The following is a 17938-nucleotide window of genomic DNA, read 5'->3' on the forward strand; positions in this document are numbered from 1 at the left end:
CCGATCAATTGATCGATCTATCTATCATCTATCAATCTATCTATCTATCCTGTTGGCTGAGATGTCCCACAACCTGTGCTTTGCATGCTGGGGACCCAGGAGAGCTTAGTGATAGAGACTCCAGTCTGAATCTAAAGACCTGAGCACCAGGAGCACTGGGGGCCAGGAGAACAGTTTGTCTCAGCTCAACAGGCAGGTAGAGAGCAAATTCAACCTTCCTCAACTTTTTTTGTTCTATTCAGACCTTCAAGAGATTTCAGGATGCCCACCCACCTTGAGGGGGATATTTATTTAGTCCACCAATTCAAATGCTAATCTCTTCCAGAAACACTCTCTTGGACATACCCAGAAAGAATGTTTAACCAGATAACTAGCATCTCATGGCCCAGGCAAAATGACAAATTAAATCAAGCATCAACCCTTGTAGCTTCTAGTCTTGCCTCATACAATCATGGCCTCATGGAATTACCAGGCCCCGCCCTCTTAGTCCTCACTGAAATGGTGAACTACAGCATTAATCAAGTATTTTATTTTCTGTCACCCCAGTAAGAATATCATTGCTGTAACTCACTGCCTGGAACTCTGGCCCCATAACTATATTTCAGTGAATGGTTAAGGTAATCACACCTAAATATATCATTACAAACTATGGAAGGAGACATTTTGGTTTTATAAAGTAGGAGGAGAAGGGTGATGCCAAGACAGCTTTAGGAAAGAGAAAGAGGTATGAAAATAGAGACTGGTTGGAAACGACACTTAAGAAGATTGGCTACAAACAGGAAGAACAATGAAGTGAGGCCATAGCTAGAAGCTAGGGAAAAGGCAAGTGTTTTATGTGTTTCTGTTCAATTTTTCTTTGTTGTGGTTTTTAAGGTAGGAGCACTTGCACAGGCTTAAGGGTTGATGAAAGTGTGGCAGACCCACTTTAATTGGCCCCGGAAAGTTACTCTTTTTATACACAGATATAGTTTTAGCACCTGGCGACTCAGTTGAAGACTGTTTCTCAGCTTCCCTTGCAGCCAACTGTGGCCAATGACTAAGCTGTGACCAATGGTGTTCGAGTGGAAGGGATTTCTGCGACCTCCTTCTCAATAAGTCTTGCTTAAAATGGCATCTTGTGCTCTCCACGTCTGTCCTTCCCCTCCTCCTACAGGCTGGAATGTGGAAGCTGTGGTGACTTCATCCACCATGAGGAAGAGAACAGGATGAAGGGAACCCGGGTCTGTAAATGCATCAGAAACACTGTGCAGTTCATCCCCAGACAAGCTAGGTAAGAGAGAAATAAGCATTTATCTTATTTACCTCTTTTTTTTTTTTGGAGTGTCTTTTTCCTAGATGCATTGCCTACACTTTAACTAGTACAGAAAGGATTCAATGAAGAGGAAGCAGTTAGAGGAACCATAGTAAAAAAGAAAAAAAGTAGGTAAGTAAAAAAAAAAAAAAGTAGGTAAGTTTCATAAGAATTTAAGAATTTAGAATTAAGAACAACACTGAATATTACCATATGAGTATTATATATATAAACACATATAAAGATATCAATCTATATATCTATATCTATATTTATATCTATATCTATATCTATATCTATCTATCCTTCCTGGCTTTGAGATTTGAGAGAAATTTCTTTTGGAACCTTCAGTTCTTCGAGATATTAAAAAAATTATAAAAAAATACACATTGCATTTTGCACAATTGCTTATTGATCATTTCTCAGTGCTTATGTATGAACTAATATCAAAACCCTATTTAATAAACATCACTCTGTGAGATTCCAAATTGATAAAGGTATAGATCTTTGATAATTTGGCTTAATATATATATTTGGTACATTTAAGACAGAGGATTGCATCTTTTACATACAAACAAGCTTTTGATAAGAATTAGCAAAATATTTAAGATTTTATCCTGAAACAAAAATTAAGATGCTTGAATTCTTACTTGAAATACTAATTCAAATATCTATTTTCTTAAACCAAAGATCTGACTCAAATATCTAATATGCTACAAAGAAGTAGTTCAAAGGAATATTTTAATGTTATACCAATTTATAAAGGATTGCTTATTCTATCTCATGCTTGTGATTATGGTGAATTCTGATTAAACATGATCCTGCTTTAAGTCCAAGTCCTAAATCTAATTGCTTTTGTTTGCTTGACATGGTGCCCTAGCCATCAGCCTCTAATTTGTTCTTTAAAAATGTCATAATCAGGGGCGCCTGGGTGGCTTAGTCTGTTAAGCATCTAACTCTTGATTTCAGCTGGGGTCATGAGATTAAGCCCCGCATTTGGGCTCTGCTCTTAGCGGAAAGTCCGACTGAGATTCTCTCCCTATCCCTCTGCCCCTCCCCAAAGCACATGGGCTCTCTCCCTCTCTTTTTAGCTCTCTCTCAAATAAATAAGCCTTTTAAAAAGTCATAATCTGAAGCTCCTTTTTTGAACAAAATTCTCCAACTTGCAACTCACATCAATGTGAATATAATCTTTACAACAAAAGTATGTCATCTCTTAAAAAAAAAAAAAAGTATGTCATCTCTGCTTGTGCCAGGTAAACAGCATTAGCATTCACTAGTATAGTATTTCCATGGCATTAGAAATGAATGAATTTCGGTATAAACTTTCAAAACCTTTCATTTACCTTGTTCATGAGAAGCTAAGCTTTTGTACACTTGACAGTTTGCTACAGTGTTTCTCAAATTTTAGTTGACTAGTCCTATGACCAGGATTGGCTGGTTACAATCCTCAGAGCAAGGAATTTACCCCCATAGCCAGACTGCTTGTTCAAATCCCAGATCTTTTCTCTTCCTAATTCCAAGTTGTTGTTTAAGTTATCTCATGGCCCTCTGCCTCAATTTCTACATCTGTAGATAGGGTACATACCAGAAGAGTTTACTGTGAAAATTTAATAAGATAATTTGTAGAATTATAGTTGAAGAATATTCAAGAAATAGAGTACTGAAAATATTCTAATTTTTTGCACCTCATTTACACATATGCAGTCATTATTCAAACTAGATGTTTATTTTTTTTCTTAAGAGTAAATATTAGCTCACTAATGCTACATTGCTATTGACAAATGTGCAAATTAGGAAACATCGTTAAAAACATCTTTGAAAACATGAAATAAACTCCTAAAATCTTAGGAACAGATTTTAAAATGTATAGAAAGCTGAAACTTCACATATAAAATGGTGTTTGTGTATTAAACTTGAGCACTACCACTTCTTTTTCACAGTTTAAGGTTTTAAAATAATTATTCTAGAGGTACCTCGATGGCTCAGCTGATTAGATGTCTGTCTTTGGCTGGGGTCATGATCTTGGAATCCTAGTATGGAGCCCCATGTCAGGCTCCCTGTTCAGTGGGGAGTCTGTTTCTCTCTCTGCTCCTCCCGCCACTCCATCTCTCTCTCTTGCTCACTCTATCAATATATCAAATATTTTTAATATAAAATAATTATTTTAATAAATGTATGTACACACAGAGTGTGCATAAAATTGGAATTTGGGTTCAGTATTCAATTATGTCTATTGATATTACTCATTCCTGTTGTAAGTGTGAAACAGACAGTGCTTACATGTGCAATCTTCATTTCATTTCTTCCAAACACACCAGCTAAAGCTTATATAGAAGCGAGGAAAAGAATTAGAGGCACTAACTTTGGTCTCTACCACAATTTGGCAAAGCCCAATCCTTTTGATATCCACAGGTTCTAGAGGTGCTGATAATCTGTAGCTGTTTGCCCACATTGTATTTATTCTGAAAACTGCCGGTTTGTGACTCTGAGAAAAAATGTTTTGGAGTTTATTTCTTCAAATGTCTTTTAACAATGCTGAGCTTTTGCTCTAAATGGGGAATAAAGTATAAATAAAGCTCAGTTTAGGGGTTCAGCCTGGGAAGATCCAGAGGCAGGGATAGCAAAAGGTTGTTATGAGCTTAAGGAAGAGGAAATCAGAAATAATTCTCAATTTCTTTTCAGTATTATAAGAATCCACAAAGAATAAGTTATGTATGACATCTTGCTTTCTTTCATCTAGTGAGAGCAACATGTCAAGAGAAACATGGCAAAAAATAAAATACAGACAAAAAGATACAGAAGAACACGGACAAAGACAAATATAGTAGATAATTTATGGGTGGGTTCTTTTTTTTTCCAGTTAAGGAAAATGTAATCTCCTTTTTTCTCTTTGGTTTCAAAAAGAAAAAAAAAAATTAGTGCTTTTAAAAAGCATGAGACTTTTTTTTTTTAAGATTTTATTTATTTATTCATGAGAGACACAGAGAGGCAGAGGCAGAGGCAGAGGCAGAGGGAAAAGCAGACTCCCCGTGGGGAGCTTGATGTAGGACCCTATTGTAGGGCCCCAGGGTCATGACCTGAGCCAAAGGCAGACACTCAATCACTGAGCCACCCAGAAGCCTAAAAAGCATGAGACTTTTAACAGAGTTTCTGACATTAATCCAGACCGTAAAGTTCTAATATATGATAGAATAAAACAAAGTAAGGTTAACCTTTTCAAAGTTTTTGAGAATGCTCTTATGTTTCTTTAGGACTTTAATGTTACAAAAAATTTTATAGTTGATTTTTATTTTAATTTCTTGATCTTGGACTTTCTGACCTCCAGAACTGTGAGAAATAAATTTCTATTGTTTTATAAGCCTTCCGGTTTGGGATATTTTGTTATAGCAGCTCAAATGCACTAAGAAATTGGATTAGGGCTCCACTCTTAAGACCTCATTTACCTTAATTATTTCTTTAAAGGCCTTCTCTCCAAATATAGTCACTTTAGGGATTAGGGCTTCAATATATGAATTTTGGGAGGGGACACAATTCAGTCTGTAGCAGTGACTAATATATATATATATATATATATATATATATATATATATATATATTTCTTTATTTTAGCATTCTGTTTTTCCTTCTCTTTCAGATTGAATAAATGGAAATATTGCTCGTTTTATACCTTCTACAGTAAGAATATTGCCCTTACTATGAACTAATTTTTTTTTATAAAGGATTGTATGTATTTCTGTTATTTGGTGAATTTGTTGATATCTACTCATCCATTCATTCATTCCATTCTCTTCCCCAATATTATTTCTGTTCCTGAAAAAAAAAAGTTTTGTTATTTGTGAGCATCTATTTGCAATTTACGTAAGTGGTGTTGTGTTATATACTTCATTCTGTTTGTTTATTTTTAAATTCAACCTTGTATTTTTAAAATCCAGCCATGATTCTCAATGATGTCATTCTACCTCCTAGGAACTACTTGGAAAACCTGTGGTAATAGTGTCCTAATAGTTGAATGGACCATAATTTAGCTTTTAGTTGATAGGGTTCAGGAATGACAGATGGCATATAGTGTTAGGACAACCCACAGAAACTAGGTCCTATACTACTCTTGAATGTCCCTTTTTCATAATTATCTGAGCCAGAAAATAACCAAGTTTTAAAATAAGCTTGAACATCTGCCTTTGGCTCTGGTCATGATGGCAGGGTCCAGGACTCGAAGAGCAAGCCATGCATAGGGCTCCCTGCTCAGTAAGGGAGTCTGTTTTTCCCTTTTCCTCTGCCCCTCCCGCCACTTCATGATCTCTCTCTCTCTGTCTCTCTCTCAATTAAATAAATAATATTTAAAAATTAAAAAATAAATAAAATAAAATAAAATAAGCTTGAAGTATTTTGTGCAGTTTTAATATAAACTGCTCTATTTTTTGCAGGAATGCTACTACCACACACATCAAAGCAAGACTGTAATTGTGTTGGTTAGAATTTACCAAGATTTGGTCACTGTTTTGTAAAATTCTCACGGCAGTGCTGTCTATGGTGTTTGAGTTATTGATGCAACAAGCCTATCAGTGTGTATTTGCATCCATCACATTCACAGTAATTGCAAACATCTGACTACTTTATGTCTTCTCTTGCTGTCAAGCACAAGCATTTTCATTTTGAAATGCATATTATTTTATCATAATTACTTTCCTGTTATTTCTTCTTTATTTTGCAATTAAGGCATAATATATAATTTTCACATAGGTGAGTTCTCTTCCTTCTTTTCTCTCTCTCTCTCTCTTTCTTTTTAAAGTGTTACAAACATTTGTTATAAAAAGTGGTATTGGGTCCAATAAGATTGTGAATCATTTATCTAATGCATTATTTTTAACTGCTGCATGGTATTCTAAGGTGTGCATCCATGACATTTGCCTTTTAGGTTTCAAATGATGGACACATAGCTTGTCTCCAACTCTCCAGGGACCTTGTCCATGCTGAGACGGGACATCGTGCTAATGTCACTGTGTGCTTGCATGTGAATTATATATCTGTATCTATACTCTATGACTTTGCAGTTCTATAAATAGCTTAGTGACATGTGAATTTCTCTGGAATATTTATAGAACTGCAAAGTCAGAGAGCATATGTATACCGCATTTGATTAGGTAATGCCAGACTATTCTCCAGAAAGTCTACCCAAGTCTGTTCTCCAGTAGAAGTACCATATCTTTATATTGCTACCAAGTTGGCCCTTATCCAGTCTTCAGTTTTCACTAAGCCAATATGCTAATGTAATATTTTGTTGCTATTTAAATATACATTCCTGGTGTGCGTGTGTATGTGTTTTGTCTTTTCTAATAAATTTTAACATCTCTGCATATGGTGATGGCCCTTGGGATTTCCTTTTCTGTAAATTGCTTGAATATATTTTTGTCTATTATTTTTCATTGGGATTTCTCTTTTTTTTTAATTGTAAATTTGTCAGCATTTCTTTATAGCTCTTTTTTGTATATTTTTTTATTGGAGTTCAATTTGACAACATATAGCATAACACCCAGTGCTCATCCTGTCAAGTGCCCCCCTCAGTGCCTGTCACCCAGTCCCCCATCCCCCTGTCTTTATAGCTATTAAACCCTTATTAGTTTTAAAAATTACAGATATCTTCTTCCAACTGTAATCTGTTAACTTTGTCTATAGAGTCCTATAACCAGAGAAACTAAATTTTTATGTATTCAATTTTCCCAGATGGTTTGTATTTGAGAAGTTTTCCTTAACTCCTAGGTCATGAAGATACTTTATTTTATTAACTTTATAGGTTTATTTTTTATAACTAGGATCTTATTCTATCTGACTTTCACCTTTGTATGTAGAGTTAGTTAGGGATCCTTTTATTTTTCACCATCTAACAAGTCATTTTTCCCAGGATCTCCACTAAATATTCACATATTTGACATTGATATGTGGTCTTAAATTGATCACTTATTCAATGTGCATATATATACTGATCTGTTTCTGAGCATGCTGTTCTTTAAAGTGTTATATTTTTTTCATTATGCTACAACTATCTGTTCTTTTTCTTTCTATTTTGGCTTTTTTTATGATTGAAGTATCTGGAAATGTAAACCCTTAATCTTTTCTTTTTTGTGGTTGACTTAGGCATTCAATAACCTTTGTTCTTCCACATAAATTTTGGAGCAACCTAATTTTATTCTTCAAATTATTCAAATGAAATTTTTATTGAAATTATATTAAATGGATGAATTCAGTTGTGAAGAATCAATATAATATTATTCTGGCCAAGACTATGTAATTCTTTCTAATTCTCAAAACATCTTCTATGTCCCCTTTTTAAAAACAATTTTACATTTTCTTTGTGGAGTTTTTGTGCATTCTGAATTATTTTAATTGTGCTTTATAATTATTTTAGTATTAATAAAGATTACCTCATTTTATTAGATTTTCTGTTATTATTGGTGAAGCAAACAGTGCCAATTTCACATCTAGACAAGTACCTCAACTATTTTATTCTAAAAGTATTGCCATTGCTTCTGTTGTGTGTGTGTGTTTTTTTTAAGTAGGTGATCATATCTTCTGCAAATTATGAAAGTTTATCTCAACCCTTTCAATTGTTACATTTTTGTTTGGCACCAAATAAACATTTTAAATTTTAGATATTTTATTCTTTAGTTTCTTCTTTCATTTTGCTGGGTCTGTCCATTTTCTGATGTTAACCCTTCTAGCTTTACCTTCTGTATTTCTCAGCTTGTCTCTCATATAGTATTCCCTTCTCCTTCCTCGGGGAGTTCCTGAATCTGAACATTCCAATTCTCTACTTCATTCTTCAGCAACATATATCTTGCTTTTTCATCAATTGATTCTTCATTTCAAAGACAGTATTTTTCACACTTTATGTAATATACCTTAACTTGGAATTTTGAGGGGATATTTTCTTCTAGTTTCAAGTTATCCTTATACTTTTGCCTCTTTAGGTATATTTATCAAATTTATTTTGAATTCTTCATTTATCTGTTCTGGTAATACTGCCTCAGATGGCAAAAAATGTTCAGCTTTTCTTGGTTTTTGTTTGTTTTCTTTTTCATTGAGGTAATTATACTTTTTAAAAAATTTCTGGTTATTTTTGCCTGGGAGGTCACATTATTTAAGAAGGCATCAGTTACTCTTTTTGGTAATGAATATGAGAAAGGGACAAAAGCCAGGCCCTAGTACTTGCCTGCTATGGTGACTTTAATGAGATTTAAGTGGATGACACTCAGAGTAGAATGCAAAGAACGACTGTTGTTTATTCTTAGTTCCTGATACTCTATAGAGCAAATCTCTTATGCTTCCTGATTTATCATCTTGGACAATTTCTGGTCCAGGTCATTGCTTCCAACTTTAATGGTGAAAGGGAAGATACTGGTTGTTTAAAGGAAATGTGCAAATGGAAAAGAGCAGAACTAGAAATCAAATTAAGAAACACAATCTGTGTGAAAAATAATAAAGTGGATGCCATGCAAGAAGGAATTAGTGAACAAGAATGTCAGATCGAATAATTATTTCAAAAGGCAGCAGGAAAACAATAATGTACTGTTTATTTTTTAAAAAAATATTTTATATACTTATTCATGAGAGAGACACAGAGAGAGGCAGAGACAAAGGCAGAGAGAGAAGCAGGCTCCTCGCAGGGAGCCTAATGTGGGACTCGATCCCAGGACCCCAGGATCATGACCTGAGCCAAAAGCAGACGCTCAACTGCTGAACCACCTAGGCATCACATTAATGTAATGTTTTAAAAGTTACTTGTAAAAACCCCTAAAAGACATGGAGGATAGAAATGGAAGTGTATGGGATATAGTATGGATAAATCATGTAACAGACAAGCCAAACGCATCTAAACATATCTCAGAGTATATTTTAACTCCTATGAAGTTTTAAAATTGCATTTCTTGAGGAACCTGGGTGGCTCAGTTGGTTAAGCATCTGACTCTTGATTTCAGCTCAAGTCATGATCTTAGAGTCATGAGACTGAGCTCTGCGTGGGCTCTGTCCTGGGTAGGGAGCCTGCTTAGAATCTCTCTCTCCTTCTTCCTCTGCCTCTCCCCCACAAAAAAAAAAAAAAAAAAAAAAAAAAAAAAAAAAAAAGATTAAGATAAGAAGACAATTCCTCAGGTCATTGATGAACATAAAATGAAAGTCAAGAGGCCAAAGAAACTGATACTTTTTAGCTAGAAAATTTAACTTTGAAGAGTGGTGTATTAAATGTCACTTCATTTGGACAAGATTCATAAAACTGTTTTGGAGAGGGTTTCTTTTCTTGCAAAAGATGTTCATCAAAAAAGAGATAGAACTTTTAGTGATATTTAAAATGTGCTTAATTTTTCACACGAGGCTACAATTAAATTTAATAGAAATTCATGAATTTCTACAAATAATTCTGTGAGGAAAAAATGCTGAATATACCTGTACTGCCTCTGAACTTCACTGTAATTTGGTTTGAATATTTTAAATGCTTTTGAGTAGACAATTTAAACCATAAAGAACTGACATGTTGCCATGGTAGCATTTCCTCCCCAGCTGAGGAAGCTATAGAGAAGAAAGGATATAGGGCAGAAAGTGTTTACACTGAAAAACAACTGCATATTTAAATTAAATGCTTTTGTAAATGTCATGCCAAAGGAGAACTGTAAATCCTAGTTTCAGGCTACTAAAGAGACTGATTCATCTTTGGAAGATGTAGCAAGCTGTGCTGTGAGACATGGGCATTCAAGTTCCAGGAATACTCTCTTCCCTGGATATTGGCAGTCCAATTAAAAAAAAAATGGGGGGCCATGATAAAACGTTTTGCTACTGGTTCCATCTGTGTTCCTTGAAATACAGATATAGCCAATTGAAGAATTCTCCCAGAAGGCAACTCATCTCCTATTACATTACTCCTGGGCAAAAAGGATCAACTCTATGATCAATAATTATCTGTTGGTCATTCATTCTGTTCCCTGATTAATGGCCAAAATTTCCAAAAATGCAGTTGAAGCAAGATATAACTAAAGGGAATAAGGGTGAAAGATGTAGGAAGAAATAAAGGGAAGTTAGTCAACGCAGACGTGGGAAAAATGAAGTAAGCAAATAAAAAAATTAAGGAAGGAAGGAAAGAAAGGAAGGAAGGAGACCAGAACACTGGGAAGTATTAAAGTCTCCCTGATAAAAGGATGAATCTAGCATTTACAAGAGAGTGGTTGAAAAGGAAATTTGTAGGCTGCTTTCACAGTGTACATGGGTTTCTACAATGTAAGACAAGCAAAAGGGGAATCATACTTTGCAGTATTACTGAATTTGGTTTGGATAAACTTAACTTGGATGCCCAATTCTCAGGGTAGTGTCTGATTGCCTAAAACTAACCTTACATTCCATTCTCTACCAAACTAAGTAATTAATTCCAGGATGGGCAGATGATCCAGTCTGAGCCAGTACTTACCTAATCTTTGAAGCTTCTAAAAAAGAAAAGCTCTTTCAACCTTCTCCAAAAACAAAAAAAACAAAAACAAAAACAAAAACGAAAAACAAAATAAAAACCCCTCCTTAAGATTTAAGGTCTCTCTGCAGGCATCTTGGGACCAACAGGAAAAACTTCAAGCTCAGAAGCCATCAATGGAAGCTGGGGATAGAGATACCTCAGGGAAAGAGAACCAAGACATGGAATTTTTTTTAAGATTTTATTTATTCATTCATGAGAGACACAGAACAAGAGAGGCAGAGACCTAGGCAGAGGGAGAAGCAGGCTCCATGCAAGGAGGCTGATGTGGGACTTGATCCCAGAACTTCAGAATCATGCCCTAAGCAGACGCTTAACCGCTGAGCCACCCAGGCATCCTACAAGGCATGAATTGAGTAACATTTCAACCTTGGACCAAAGCACACCAGAAGGCAGAACTATCCCGGGACTGCTCAGTGGCTGGGGCAGTTCATTCTTGATTTTGTCTTAGTCAATTTGAATTGGATTTTCCTTTCTCTACTTTGGGGACAGAATTCTGTTAAAATTTCCTGTAATTCCCAAGCGTTTCTACTTCTTTGGCCCAAATGGAGATAACTCAAGTAACTGAAGCACAAAATAGTTGGAATATCCTTGGGTTCAGAATCCATGAAAATCCCTGGAACGTGCACTTGTGACCTCCCATGTGCAAGGCACTAGAGAGAATATAAAAATGAACGAGACCAAGTCTGTGACATGCAGAGCATAAACATGAGCAGGGGACTCAAATAGGTAACACATACTTTACAATAAGGTAGATTTTATTTTTTACCATCTACCAGTGACAAAACTGAGGCACTGAATTTAAGTAATTGCCTCAGGATGTACACTAAAGCTGCAGTGGGTGGCTGATGCCAGCCTTCTGTGACCATCTCCAGTGACCTCAAGGAAATATCAAAAACAGGAAGAACGGGAAAACCAGTTAAACAGAGGCATGCAGGCAATATTTTTGAACAATCAGAAATAGTAGAAACGTAATGTATAAAGATTGGCCTAAAGATCTTTCTCCTGTCTATGTGGAAATCAGTAAATCTTAATTTTTACATCCAAATGAATTATACCTTGTGACACACAAGTATTTGGACAATTGCTTGTAAGTATATACCCCCTTTCTCTTTATATATATATATAATCCCCTGTTGCTAACAAGCTTCCAAGCCGTTCTGCAGAGCAATCTAAAAGACTGTCTTCTGGGCCATAGTCCGCAGTATGACAAGGAATAAAGCGTTTACTAACCTGCTTTGAGGCTGGCTTTCTTTCAGTCTACAAAGAGGTGTCAGGACTCATGTGCGATGGAGCTGGGAACCAAGGCACTTGGATGTATACAAATCGCCAGCCAATAAATAGTAGGAAATACCATGTTCTGTCTGTATTAGGCTCATACATCTACATATTCCATCTGTTTATTGATATATCTATTAGTAATAAAAACTATGTGGCTGTGCTTGGAAAGAATTTGACTGTTTTATTTTTCCTCTGGCTCCTAAAAGGGAAGCTAAATTCCCTGGGATTTCCTCTGTGATAGGAGTTCTTTGTTATTCATCGTGGACCCTGATGGTTATACTAATGAGGTGACTCACTGGGGGCCTCTAGTTAGTTTATGCTAACTAGAGGATTTAGGATTGGGCAAGCCACTCAAGAAAGACCAAGCATGTGATTAAAGGGTTTAAGCATTGAGCCACATGATATAGCAGCCCAAGTCCTTGACCTCCCAGGATGAGAGGGAGGCTGCAGTTTGAGGTCAACGAGGTGGCCAATGATTTAATCAATCACGCTTAGGTCCTGAAACTGCAATAAAAATTCTGGGCACCAAAATTCTGTTGGAGTTTCTATTTTGTGACGACAGCGATGTGCTGGCCAGGTGATTGGGCCCTGATTCCACAGGCAGAGGACACGGCTGTCTGCTCCTTTCCAGACCTACCCTCTGTGCCTCTTCATTGACTGGTCCTCCCAATTTGTATCTCTCATAATAAGACCTAATCATAAGTACAGTACTTTTGTGAGTTCTGTGAGTCATTCTAGAAAATTACTGAACCTGAGGGGGTCATGGGAACTTTCAAATTTACAGCCATTCAGTCAGAAGTGTGGGAAGCCCCTGGTGATCTCTTTAAGTGTGGCCAGCATCTGAAGTCAGATCAATCTTTTGAGGAACTCTGTCCTTAAACTTGTGAGGTCTTTGCTAACTTTAGGTGGCCAGTGACACAGTTGAATTACACTACGCCCACTTAGTTTCAGACCATTTGGTTGAAATGGAACAACAGCATAATACCATAATGAAATTTCAGGGCCTTTACAAACACTCAGAAAATATTGTGCCTCAAACAGGAGTTTAATCCATTAGTATTTAATAAAAAAAAAAAATTCCCTTAATCTTTTCTTCAGTAAGGCATAGCTAGAGTTCCAGAAGAGCTTTAAGGAATGCCTGGAAGCTTTGAGAGATAATTTGATGGAGGAGGGCTCTATTTCAACAGCTTCTAAGTTGGAGCAACAGTTGTTCACAGTTCACAGTTGGAGGAAGAGACAAACAAGAGGATGACAGTGTCACATGAAGGCAGCTAGACACGAATTCCCTTCTGCACCTCATTCTGTAACAGGCAGAGTGCAATCAAGGTATTTTGCAAAAAAAAAAAAAAAAAAAAAAAAAAAAAAAGGTATTTTGCTTGCTGTCAAGGTCAGCAGAGGTAGTTTGGGTGGGAAAGGAGCTAGTGAGGCTCAAGTGATTATGAGACTCCAGAGTCTCTCTGAAGTAGATCCAGAGCTCAGTTTCAGGTGATTTAATTCCTGGTCCGTTTTTTTTTTTTTTTCTGCCATAACATGCTGGTCTAGGAATTAAGATGGGCTTGTGCTAAAGTCATAAACAAGGAACATGTATTACAGGTTCATTATTTATGAACATTTTTATAGTTACTGAAAGAGTACTTGCTCACTTCTCCAATCCATAATACCACACCCAGGATCATATTCCCCATGAGAGAGAGACTTTACTGGAAAGCCACTAACATTTCCAGAAAGTACTGAGTGCTGATTTGATGTCAGTGTTTACGATTTTATAGTGTTTGGTGCCATTATGATACCTCCTCCAGCAAACTTCGATTACACCGAAGCCAGCATAGACTTGGGAACTGAGATTAAGGGGGAAAAAAGAATGATTGTAAAGAAATTACTAATGAATCATGAACCTAATTAAATTTAAAAAGGCAGTGAGCACAAGAGGTGGCTGTGATAGTAGGGACATGGAGGTAATGAGAAACTAGAAAAACTGCAAAGGTAGAAGAGCTGATTTTATGGGACCCGTGGGCAGGGTGGCAAACAGTGTAGCGCAGATGCCAAGATATTTTTCTAATCTCACCTCAAGTCTTCTGAGGTCAGAGGGCCAAGAGGCTCAACCACTCTAGTTGGTTGTATTTAGGAGAAAAAAATTTATGACTCAAAGTCAAAGCATAATAGGGCCAAAAGCAAACACTAAAATTCAGTTTTTATTTTCAATATCTTTCAAACTTGAAAAGCAATCTTCTTAATTCTATGACTGTTTTTTCACAATTAATTTTGAAGTTATTGTTAGTGTCAGATTTTCATGTAAAATTATGCCGGAGCTTTTAAAATAGTGCCCCCCACCCAAAGCATTCCTGAAATTAGGAACAGAACAATCTACCTAATTCTATCTACTACTGCAGAAGACAAGAAAGCCAGTTCAGTGACTTAGCAATGAAACATGAAAACACTCTTTCCTCTCAACGTCTACCCTGTCACGCCAACTCCATCAATCTCAGCCAGGAGCACACCATGTACATTCCTCAGAGCAATTAGGAAGCCAGTAGAATATATTCTTCAGAGTAATTACGAAGCCAGGGTCATTTATTTATTTCACAAATACACAAATAATGTTCATTTACAATGTGTTATGTACAGTTTTAAAGACTCTACAAATGTTGAGATATTTAATCCTAACAGAGTAGTACCACTTTTTTGTAGTTTTACTTTTTAACTATATGCATTCAAATAAGGAAACTAAGCTACAGAAAGGAACATTAACTTGCTCAAGGTTATAGCTAGTATCTGGCAGGATGTGAGTCTCGACCATCTGATTCCAAAATCATGCATTAACCACCCCACTCCTGTCTCTCTGTGGTCCTCAAAGACATTAGGTTTCTGCCAATGGGAGGCAGGCACTCAAGGTAATGAACAGAGACATAGAGAAGAGCAGAAGAACTTATCTGAAGAATGCGGTGAGCTCAGACTGATTGAGTGACTTCTTTGTTGGTGGTTTATAAGACTGGCAATGAAAGATGGTTGTACACTAGTAATGACACCAGCTGCCAGAATAAATATACAAAGCAAATATTTTGGATGAAGGTAATACATTTCTTATCGTGACAGCATCATTCCTAGATCTCAGGTGGCCTCGAGCCCTTTGGTAAAATAGAAGTCTCCTTTTCGGGGAGGGTGTTGAGGTTCACCAAGACCGAGCTAGGTTCGGTGATTCAATAAATGGCCTTATTATTTATTCAATAAATAAATAAATGGCCTCAGTACCTAATTTTCCCCACAGCTACACTTTGTTACAGTGGGAAAGATACAAAAAGCAGAGTTCTCAAGGGGGAAAGAGGCCGGGGACATAAGTTTGGAGGAAACAAGGCACCAACTTTCCAGAGTCCCCTACCTGAATCACAAAAAAACACACCTCCTCTCTCCAGCATTGGGTTGTGACAAACACGTAGGAAGTTTTTTGTTAGTTTGTTTGTTTTTTACCAGGGAAGCTCATCAGATGTTCAACATCCAAGGTTCAAATTGGGGACTGGCCAAATAGACACATTCTGCATCTAAATTCTAGAATCCCAGAGCAAGTGTTCAGCATATACCACATTATTTGCACAATGCACCACTCATCATTTAAAGGAAGCTTTATATCTGTTTGCCAGCCTAGTCCCCAGGTGCAAGCCAAAGGTAACCTTGCAAGCAGGATTTTCTAAGGACAGGCCATCTCGGGCTTGTTATGCTAACTCTTTTCTGCACAGAGGTCTCCAGAAAAGTGTTCTTTATAAGGAAAGAATATTGCCTTTTATTCTGAGTCTGGGATCTCAAGTGAAAGAAGCATCTGTATTCTTTAAGTAAATTCATATTTGATGTATGCTTGTGAAATGATGGAGATACCAAATCACAAAGTTGGCCTACATGTAGACTACAGTGTCAGGCAGAGAGCAAATTATCTGTAAAACACCCTCACATCTTAAAGTATAATGCAAGACATTCTTGCAAGTCTTGCAAAAGAGAGTGGCTCAAGTGAATTGGGCAAACCTTAGCCTATCCTCATCTTAAATGTTTATGGAGTGATGGTTGTACAGGCCTAAAGGAGACCCAGATGTTCTTTTTCATCCTTTGGGCAACACATGAATCTCCCCATAGAGGCCTAGGGAATGGGAGGGACCACTCAGCAATGGTTGTGATATTGGGGATCTTGGATTTAATTTAGACAAAACAAAGATAGGTTGGGCTTCTGAAAGCTTGAATTTTCTGATGGCAAATCTACATCTGGTAGATGGAAGAGAAATATCAGAGATATATAGAAAAGGAATTGGTTGACTTTGAAATGGACTAAAACTGAAAGATGGAAAAATGATGCTGGTAATGTTTTTAATAAATATGGATGAATACACTATACTGTAAATTTATAATATAAATCTATAATAAATTGGTGTCATGGGATTCAGGGTTATATGTTTTTGTGTTTAGAAAGAATTATTTTTTTAAATGCAGTTTCAGGCATCTCATAGCAATCCAAGCAGATTGGATTTAAAAGAAAGTTTTACACCTGAAAAAGCCACATACCAATAGACCTACAAATAAACACTAAAAATCAGTGTCTTCAAATCATACAGACTTAAAAAAATAACCTTCCCAATGTTATGACTGTTTTGTTTATACTTCACTTTGAAGTTGTTGGTAATGTTTGCCAAACTTTGTTGTAGAATCATTCTAGACCTTTCACAACTGTTGCATTTTTTAATACAGAATAAATTCTTATTATCTCGATTGGTTTAAATTTGCAGCCCGTGTCGTGCTACATTTTTCATTTGCTAGTATTTAGAAACACTAGATAGTGGTATATTCAATACAATCTGAAAACTGCTGATTTTGTTGTTAAATCTGATTTTATTGTTTAAATATTTCCTACTACTTCCTACTCTTTGGAATCTTAATAGTTATAGCAATACATTACAAAATGAAAAAAAGAATTACCATTTCCTCTTGAGTGAAATAAAGTGAAAAATAGCACTGGGTGTTATTCTGTATGTTGGTAAATTGAACACCAATAAAAATTAATTTATAAAAAAAAATTAAAAAAAAGAAATAAAGTGAAAAATAGTAAACAACTTACATTAGAATATTAATTACAAAATCTGATTTGCCCACATTTTAATGTGTCTAGACCTTAGAAAATTAATCACAAAATGACTCATTTTTTTCACACAATATCTTCTAATTCCACCACATATGATAATTTAAGTGCTATTTACACAAATATTTAACAAATTCTGAATTTTCTTAAAATATTGTAGATATTCTACAGACATGCTGGTGTCCAGTATCTCTCACACTATTTTCTCTATTATAACTGTTGTTATTGTAAAGAACTGTTAGAATTGTTAACAAACTGTAATGAACTATCAATGAAGGAAATCAGCGATTCTGTATATTTCATTCCATAAATATTTTCAGACATCCAGAGAACTATCTATTGTACTTGAATGCAATAAGTTCTAATATTAAAAAAAAGGATTATATACTCTGTTTTCATATTATAAAGCTCTGGTACAAAAACACTTCTTTTTACTCTTCCAAATATTCTGAATACTAGCAAATTGTTGATCTCTATAATCTAATTTGTCAAGTATTAGCTTCTGTTCTCTCAGGTTTTATCATTTGTATAAGGTTAAAAATCCATTATTACTCAATAAATATTTATAGATTTACTACAAATATGCCATTATTCTCTTTCATCTAATGGGTCACTTCAAAGATAAAAAGGGATACAGAAGGTAAATAATTAACAGAGACTAAACAATGATAAATAACAGGTGGTGTAAAATAGGTTTTTAAAAATTTATTTAAAAACATTTTTTAAAGATGTTTTTATCTATTTG

Source organism: Nyctereutes procyonoides, unplaced genomic scaffold (genome assembly GCF_905146905.1).
Source record: "Nyctereutes procyonoides isolate TBG_1078 unplaced genomic scaffold, NYPRO_anot_genome, whole genome shotgun sequence".
NCBI lineage: Eukaryota > Metazoa > Chordata > Mammalia > Carnivora > Canidae > Nyctereutes > Nyctereutes procyonoides.